Raw genomic sequence first — 7,808 nt, 5'->3', positions numbered from 1 at the left:
GGCAGATTTTCGGTGAGTTAAGAACTATACTTGCAATGTAACTATTTTAATAATTTTTAATTTACCAACTTCTGCCCCTCATCAATTTTTGGCGCCGTTGCCGGGGAGTTGCAATAGAGTGCTAAAGTTATTAATTAGAATTTATTTATTTGCATTTTATTTTATTTTGTTACTATGAGCTGCATGTTTCTTCCGTCAAATGATGCGTTCACTTCCTGATCCGCACTTGCTAATATTCGATCCTGAAATTGAAAGGACTATTTCACGAATAAGGCGAGAACAGCGTCGGTTAGTCCGCTCTGAGGGCGGATCTGAGAGTGAACTTGAGGAAGAAACCAGCCCCCGTTCTACTGATTCGGTTGTTTTATGTGCAGAAGACATGGCAGCTAGGAGAGTTACCATCTAGGAGGAAGGAGCCCCTGATTTTACAATGCAGCCGTTTTAAGTGCATCATCCAGCGGTGGCTATAGATTTTGAAATAAAGACCGCACTGCTAAACTTGATGCCCAAGTTTCATGGCCTACCTGCTCAAGAGCCTATCAAGCACTTGAGAGATTTCCAAGCAGCCTGTTCTACTGTCAGGCGTGATGGTACTGATGAAACTTCAATTTTGCTGAAAGCTTTCCCGTTTTCTCTCGAGGGAAAAGCAAGAAAGTGGTACTACACTCAACCTCTGGCAAATGTATCCAACTGGGATACACTCAGAAAGGAGTTTTTGGAGAAATTCTTTCCATATGAAGTTACTGATAAACTGAGGAAGGATATTTCCACAATTGTTCAGGATGACAATGAAACTCTCTTTGAATACTGGGAGCGCTTCAATAATCTTCTGGAAGCATGCCCCCACCACAGGATTGACAAGATAGTGTTGTTTAGCTATGTCACACAGGGCATGAGGCCCCAAGATAAGACCACATTAGAAAGTGCTAGCAATGGGTCTATGAAGAAGTACAAGACCACTGATGAGGCTTGGCAATTAATCAGTGATTTAGCTGAATCTACTAGGAATCACAGGCAAAAGCAAGGCCGTTCAAAAGCCGTTGCAGAAGTATCCTCTAACAGAGAGACTGCTGCTCTAGCTCAGAGTATATGTGAGATGACCAACTTGCTGAAGCAGATGCAATTGAATCAACAACAAGCTCAGTAAGCTCAACCTCCTCCGCCACAACAAAACCAACAACTAGTCCCACAAAGAATTTGCGGAATCTGTGTTGATTATAGCCATTACACTGATGAATGCCCGCAGCTCCAACAAGAAGACAACATGGTGGCATCCACTCATAACTTCTATGACCGCCCCAACCAAGGATACAATCAAAGTGGAAATAATAACCATGGATGGCAGGACAATTCTAACCAGAATTAGAGGGACAAAAATAACAGAGGAGGCAGAGATAATCAGGGAAATCAGAGGTGGAATAATAACAACAACAAGCAGCAGAATCAACCTTACAGAGCACCTCACCTGAGGCAAAACCAAGGACCACAGAACAATCAATAGCAGACATCTCAATTTACTCATTCTTCTTTATCTCCTAATGAAGAGCTACTACAATCTTTTGAGCGAAGACAACGGACCATGGAAAATAACATGAATAGTATTAACGCCAGTCTGAATGGTCTCACCTCTACTTTGCAAGCTCTTATGTCATAGATTGGATCAACGCAAAATTCCAGTAACCAACCTTCAAGCTCCACTGGAATCCCCTCTCAACCATTACCCAATCCAAAGGGAGGCATTAATGCCATCACCTTAAGGTCTGGAACCACACTGCAGGAGAGGAATCAGGAGGAACCAAGCCCACCAGAACACACCTCAGCTGAAGAGGTAATAGAAATAGAAGATGTTGAAGAGGAAGAGGACATACAGGACATAGCTGAAGAAGAAATAGCTCAACCACAGGAGGAAGCACCAAAAGGCGCAGACACCACAGAGAACACTACTCCAATTCCATTTCCATAACTTGCAAGCAAGCCCAGGAAGCAGCTGGAACCCGACCCCAAAATGGTAGAAATATTCAAAAAGGTTGAGGTAACTGTTCCTCTTTTTGATGTTATTCAGCAGGTACCTAAATATGCAAAGTTTCTAAAAGACTTATGTATCCATAAAGACAAAATTAATGAATTAGAAACTATTCCTTTAAGTAGTTCTATATCTGCTTTAATGGGAGGATTACCTGAAAAATGTAGTGATCCAGGTCCTTGTATAGTTAGCTGTACTATTGGTGGTGTAGTAATTTATGATTGCATGTGTGATTTAGGAGTATGTGTCAGTATAATGCCTTTGTCTATATATGATATTTTGAGGCTCCCTCCCTTAAAAAGGTCGGCAGCTCGTTTTATGTTAGCAGATAAAAGCATTATTACAGTGGCTGGAGTTGCTGAAGATGTTTTGGTGAACATTAAAGGAATTACATTTCCCACTGAATTTTATATCTTGGAGATGCCCCATAATGATTCAGATAAGCCATCATCAATCCTACTTGGGAGACCATTCCTGAAGACATCAAAATTCAAATTGGATGCCTTTTCAGGAACATACTCCTTTGAAATAAATGGCCGCAAAGTAATCTTCAATCTGAATGGAGTCATTGACAAACCCCCAGAAGATCGTTCCATCTTTCAGTGTGATGTCATAGAGGAAAGTGTAGCTGAAGTTCACAAGGAAGAGTTCGAAGAGAGGCACACTGGACAAGGTCTAAGTGTGGGGACCCTCTTAACTGACAATGAAGGCACTTCGTCATCTTCACAAGCTCCTGTATCATATATCCCATTTCAGACAGTGAATGGGTAAGCCCAGTACAAGTGGTGCCCAAGAAGTCTGGAGTCACTACAGTGAAGAATGAGCATGGAGAGCTCATAGCAACTAGAGTTCAGAATGCTTGGAGAGTCTGCATTGATTACAGGCGTCTCAACCAAGCTACCTGTAAGGATCACTATCCACTTCCATTCATTGATCAAATGCTGGATCGCGTGTCAAGTAAATCACATTATTGCTTTTTAGATGGTTACACAGGTTATTTCCAGATTCATATAGCTCCTGAGGATCAGGAAAAGACTACTTTTACATGTCTTTTTGGGACTTATGCTTATAAGAGAATACCCTTTGGCTTGTGCAATGCACCAGCTACTTTCCAAAGGTGCATGATGAGTCTTTTCTCTGATCTTATTGAGGACTATATGAAAGTTTTTATGGATGATTTTAGCATTTATGGTGATTCTTTTAGCCTTTGCTTAGATGGATTATCTAGAGTATTAGATAGATGTGTTAATACAAACCTTGTATTAAATTTCGAAAAATGTCACTTTATGGTAAAACAAGGAATTGTATTAGGACATGTGGTATCCAATAATGGCATTTCTGTAGACCCAGCAAAGGTGAATGTTATTTCTAGTTTACCTTACCCCTCTTCTGTGAGGGAAGTCCGTTCGTTCCTTGGCCATGCAGGTTTTTACAGGAGATTTATTAAGGACTTTAGTAAGGTCGCACTTCCCTTATCCAGATTACTGCAGAAGGATATTGAGTTCGAGTTCAGTGAGGATTGCAAACAAGCGTTTGATAAGCTGAAGACTGCTTGTAACATCCCTTCCAGCAAAATACCTTGCTTAAGTCAAGGTATTTCTACTAGAAAGAACGTTACGTGACCTTTTCTAATATTAACTACTTAATTACTGAGCCTTTGTATCGATTTCGCTTTTAGTTTTAAGAAAATGCCAGGAAATTTTGTTTTTTTTATTCATTAAAGTCATAATTCAAACATTCACAAATAAAAATAATCACATAAATATTATTAATAATAATTCTTATACAAAAGGAATCAAATGAATTTCAAATACGATATACTAAACCTACCCCTCTATGTAAAATAAAATCTCGAGGGACAACAGCGAGGGGACTCTATGGAAGTAATTAAAACCATAAAGAAAATCTACTAATCGCTCGCAGCTTCAAAATGCATCTTCAAACCTGTGTCACTGAAAGGGTGGAAAATTTGGGGGTGAGAACCAAACCACATGTTCTCAGTAGAGGTCAAGAATGCCGTGAAAATAAAGAATAAAGCGCAAATAGTTAACTGCATTCATAGACATCTAAAAGGAAACTAACTTTCTTTAAAATCATTAGTTAATTACTCAACCTCCTAAATCCATATTTTTCTTGTAAAACTTTTAAAAGTTTCCTAGACTGTATGAATGACTAACCTGTCCCAGTCATAGGTTCATTAAGTCTATGCTGAACCAGTTTGATTTTTCATACCTTACTATACTATAACATAAAGGAAGTTACCTACGCGGTATAAATGATCATCCTGCTCCAAGCATAGGTTCATTAAGTCTATGCTGAACCAGTCAGATACTTTATACAAAACTAGACTTCCAACACAAACCAGTCATGGCCTCAGGCCCAGGCAATTCAACCAACACCTAATTCACCACAATCCAGCCAATCAATTTTAGACACAAGTAATGAGGTTCAAACACAATCAAGAGCAATTATATCAAATATAGCAATTAACAGTTAACAGAATTATTCATTTAGGCAAACCAATTACAATATGCACACCCAAACAATGTCACATAGATGCATATGATGAATGTCTAGTCCTAGTACAGGCCATGAGCTCATGTGTCGGTTAGCACCTGCATTCCAGACATTTATCCGGTCACGAGTTCACGATTTCCCGGATACGATTTTTCGTTCAAATAAATGCGCATATAATTATTAGCAGCTCTATTGAGACAGCCTCTGCTTTCTACTCGCAGGAAATATACACTCTTGGGAATGAAAAATTACTCTTGGGTTGCCTCAGGGAAACAGATAAATAAACAAACATCTCTTGGGTTGCATTAAGCAACAAACAAATAAATAATATCTCTTGGGCTGCATTAAGCAACAAATATATATATATATATATATATATATAATATCTCTTGGGTTGCATTAATTCATCAGCCTCTTTCAGCATTTGCCACAGCAATATATTCTCAAAAATATTTGATAATAGAAAATCTATTTCTTAAATTCCATATCCAAAATAATTACCAACACAACTTGGCAGCCTGATTTCCATTTTGGTTTTAAAATATCAAATGAATTTGGAATTGCGCAAACTTTATATCCATGCGATCGTCTCAGATTAAGCTTTCTATTAAATCAAAAATCATAATTTTTCGCTGACTATAGCTTCGGGAATATAAGCAAAACCGTGACTATTCTGCAGTGTTTTAAAACCAGAAGACAGCAGCACCATACAACATTTGAAATTTCATATAAAATCCAAATTAAATCCAGCTACCTTCAAAATTAATGTGGTTAAACATAACTCATCCAAATTTCTTTCTCAATTAGTTCCAGGGTCATACCATTTTTAATGAAGGAGTTACGTAGCTTGGAAGTTAGGTAATTTTCTGCAGAATTCTGTTTTAGAAATAATTGAACACAACCTCTTCCAAGTCCCATAACTCGCTTATTAAAACATGGAAAATCCTGAAATTTAAATCACATATACTAAACATACTTAATTTTCACCTCCAATTGGTTGCATCTCAATATCTATCCAGGATCAAAAGTTATAAACTCCCAAAGTTAATAATTTAAGAAAACAGAATCTGGCTTTTTCTGCATAATGCATCATCTTTCAAAAATTCGTATCTTTGAAATTACAAGTCCAATTGTTCTGAAATTTTACGGCATTAAAATAATAGGAATAAAGTTTTATTTAAAATTGGTTCCATTTCAAAATTCAAACTGCAGAATTCCCAGTAGAGGAATCAAGTTGCTGCTGCGTTAAACGTTCTGCAGAAAAACCAGTTTTGACATCCATGATTCAAAAATTCACCATAAATCATAAACTTAGTGAAAAAGTCTCAAATTCAGAAGTCCAGTTCCCTATACCCCAAAGCTCAATCCGGACTTGGTCCCACGCAATTCCGATAATCACAGAAATAGTTATTGTTTTTCAAAGTTTCCGGCTTCCTTTAAAAATAATGCAGAAAATCAAGTTTTACATTTTAATTTTGAAAAATCATAACTAGTTCTATAATTAATTCAAACTTCTCAAAATTAAGTCCCAACAACAACTTTTATTATACTTTACTCAGCCTTTACTCTTATATCATTTCGATTATCGTTGAATAACTGATTCACTTCCAAAGTCACCTTTTAATTTCAAAAATCAGATTTTCAGCAATCTATTTAGTATTCAAAATCCAACCCTTCAAAACCCCTCAAAACCAATTCCAAATCAACCACCAACTAAGTTCATTAACATTACAATATACCAAATAACAACTCAACGGCAACAAATCCAACATAACCCATTAAAATTCAGAAATTCTCAACAATTAGTCATCAAGCAATTCCCAATCCACATAATCAATCAATATCACAAATCAACAATTCCAAATCACAACCTCAACCATTCCAATCACAATTTCAGCCACAATTCAATAATTACATAATCAATCGATTACTCACAGCTATTAAATCTATTTGCAGTTATTCAATAAACCTTGTAGGTATTCTTAAATTGAAATCGTTTTAAACCCCCTACCTCAGTTAGTCGAAACCGTCGAATTTAAATGTGGCGATCCCCTTCTTTTTCCAATTTACAATAGCTAGTACGGCCGGAACAGTAGCAGTAACCTCAGTTCTTCTGGGGAAGCAACAACAATGACATCGGTGGTTCCGGATAAGGACAGCAATACCGAAGAAAGACAGTAATGATTGGCAGCTAAGGAAGATCAAGAAAACGAGGCATGTTATAGTCAAGGCAATAGCAAACCAAATAATGGCAACAGAACACAACTCAATGCTACCAGTGAAAAGCAGAATAGAACAGCAACGGCAGAGTAACCTACGATGAATATGAAGCATGGAGGCGATGGAAACAATGGCGGCAGACCTTCGGTGGCAGCGACGCGGTGATAACAGAGATCAGACGCGACAGAGCGGGTGGCACAGGCAGCCTCTTCTTTCTTCCCTGCGAGCTTCTTTCCTCACGCATCTCTTCTCCCTTGCGACAGTAATGACATCGCAACAGCAGCGGTGTGACGGGTTCGGTGGAGGCATGATGAGTATTTTGGTGAAAAATAAATTTTTCCCAAAACACACGAATCTAACCGGCAAGTGCACCGGGTCGCATCAAGTAATAAAACTCACGGGAGTGAGGTCGATCCCACAGGGATTGATGGATCAAGCAATTTTAGTGGGTGATTAGTTTAGTCAAGCTGACATTTAGTGAATTGTGTGAAATGTAGCCAACAGAAAGTAAATTGCAATGAATCTTAAAGATGCAGAAAGTAAAATTGCAAGTAAGTTAAAGAACAAGAAAGTAAAATAGCTGAAACTTAAATTGCAAGAAAAGTAAATTGCATGAAAAGTAAAGGGGCTGGGGTGTTGGAAATTAAAAAGAGCAATAGATCACGCAACTGGAAATTTAAATTGCAGGAAGAATAAAGGAAATTGGATGCTGGGAATCAAAACAGAATTGAAATTTTGAAGTGCAGTGAATTAAAAGCAGCAAGAAAAACAAAGAGAAATTTCAGAGGGAGAATGAAACAGAACACCTTCAATTCTCCACCCAAGATTCAAAACAAAGAAAATTAAAGAGAGAGCTCTCAAATTCTAGTGCTCCCTAGTGGAGCCAGCCCTCCCCACAAATATGAAAATGATGCCTTATATAGGCTTTACAAAATGGAAATGAAAATGAATTTAAAAACAAATTACAATTAAATGAAATTCCTATTTTATCTATTTCTTGTGCCTTTGAGTGATGATCATTTGGGCCCTTGCTCTTGATGGAATTGGG

General features: G+C 37.7%; 1 long non-coding RNA gene across 1 annotated transcript; it reads right to left on the bottom strand.

Moving 5' to 3' along the window:
• On the bottom strand, window positions 3,761-7,064 carry LOC107641924. The gene is made up of 3 exons (XR_001620519.2): window positions 6,859-7,064; window positions 6,552-6,731; window positions 3,761-3,975 (listed from the first exon to the last, which is right to left on the bottom strand). It is a non-coding gene; the product is annotated as an uncharacterized LOC107641924 (long non-coding RNA).

The sequence above is a fragment of the Arachis ipaensis genome, chromosome B05 (assembly GCF_000816755.2).
Source record: "Arachis ipaensis cultivar K30076 chromosome B05, Araip1.1, whole genome shotgun sequence".
NCBI classification, from domain to species: Eukaryota; Viridiplantae; Streptophyta; class Magnoliopsida; order Fabales; family Fabaceae; genus Arachis; species Arachis ipaensis.
The sequence above is the reverse complement of the archived record's forward strand: the minus strand, read 5'-3'. Positions and strand labels throughout refer to the sequence as shown.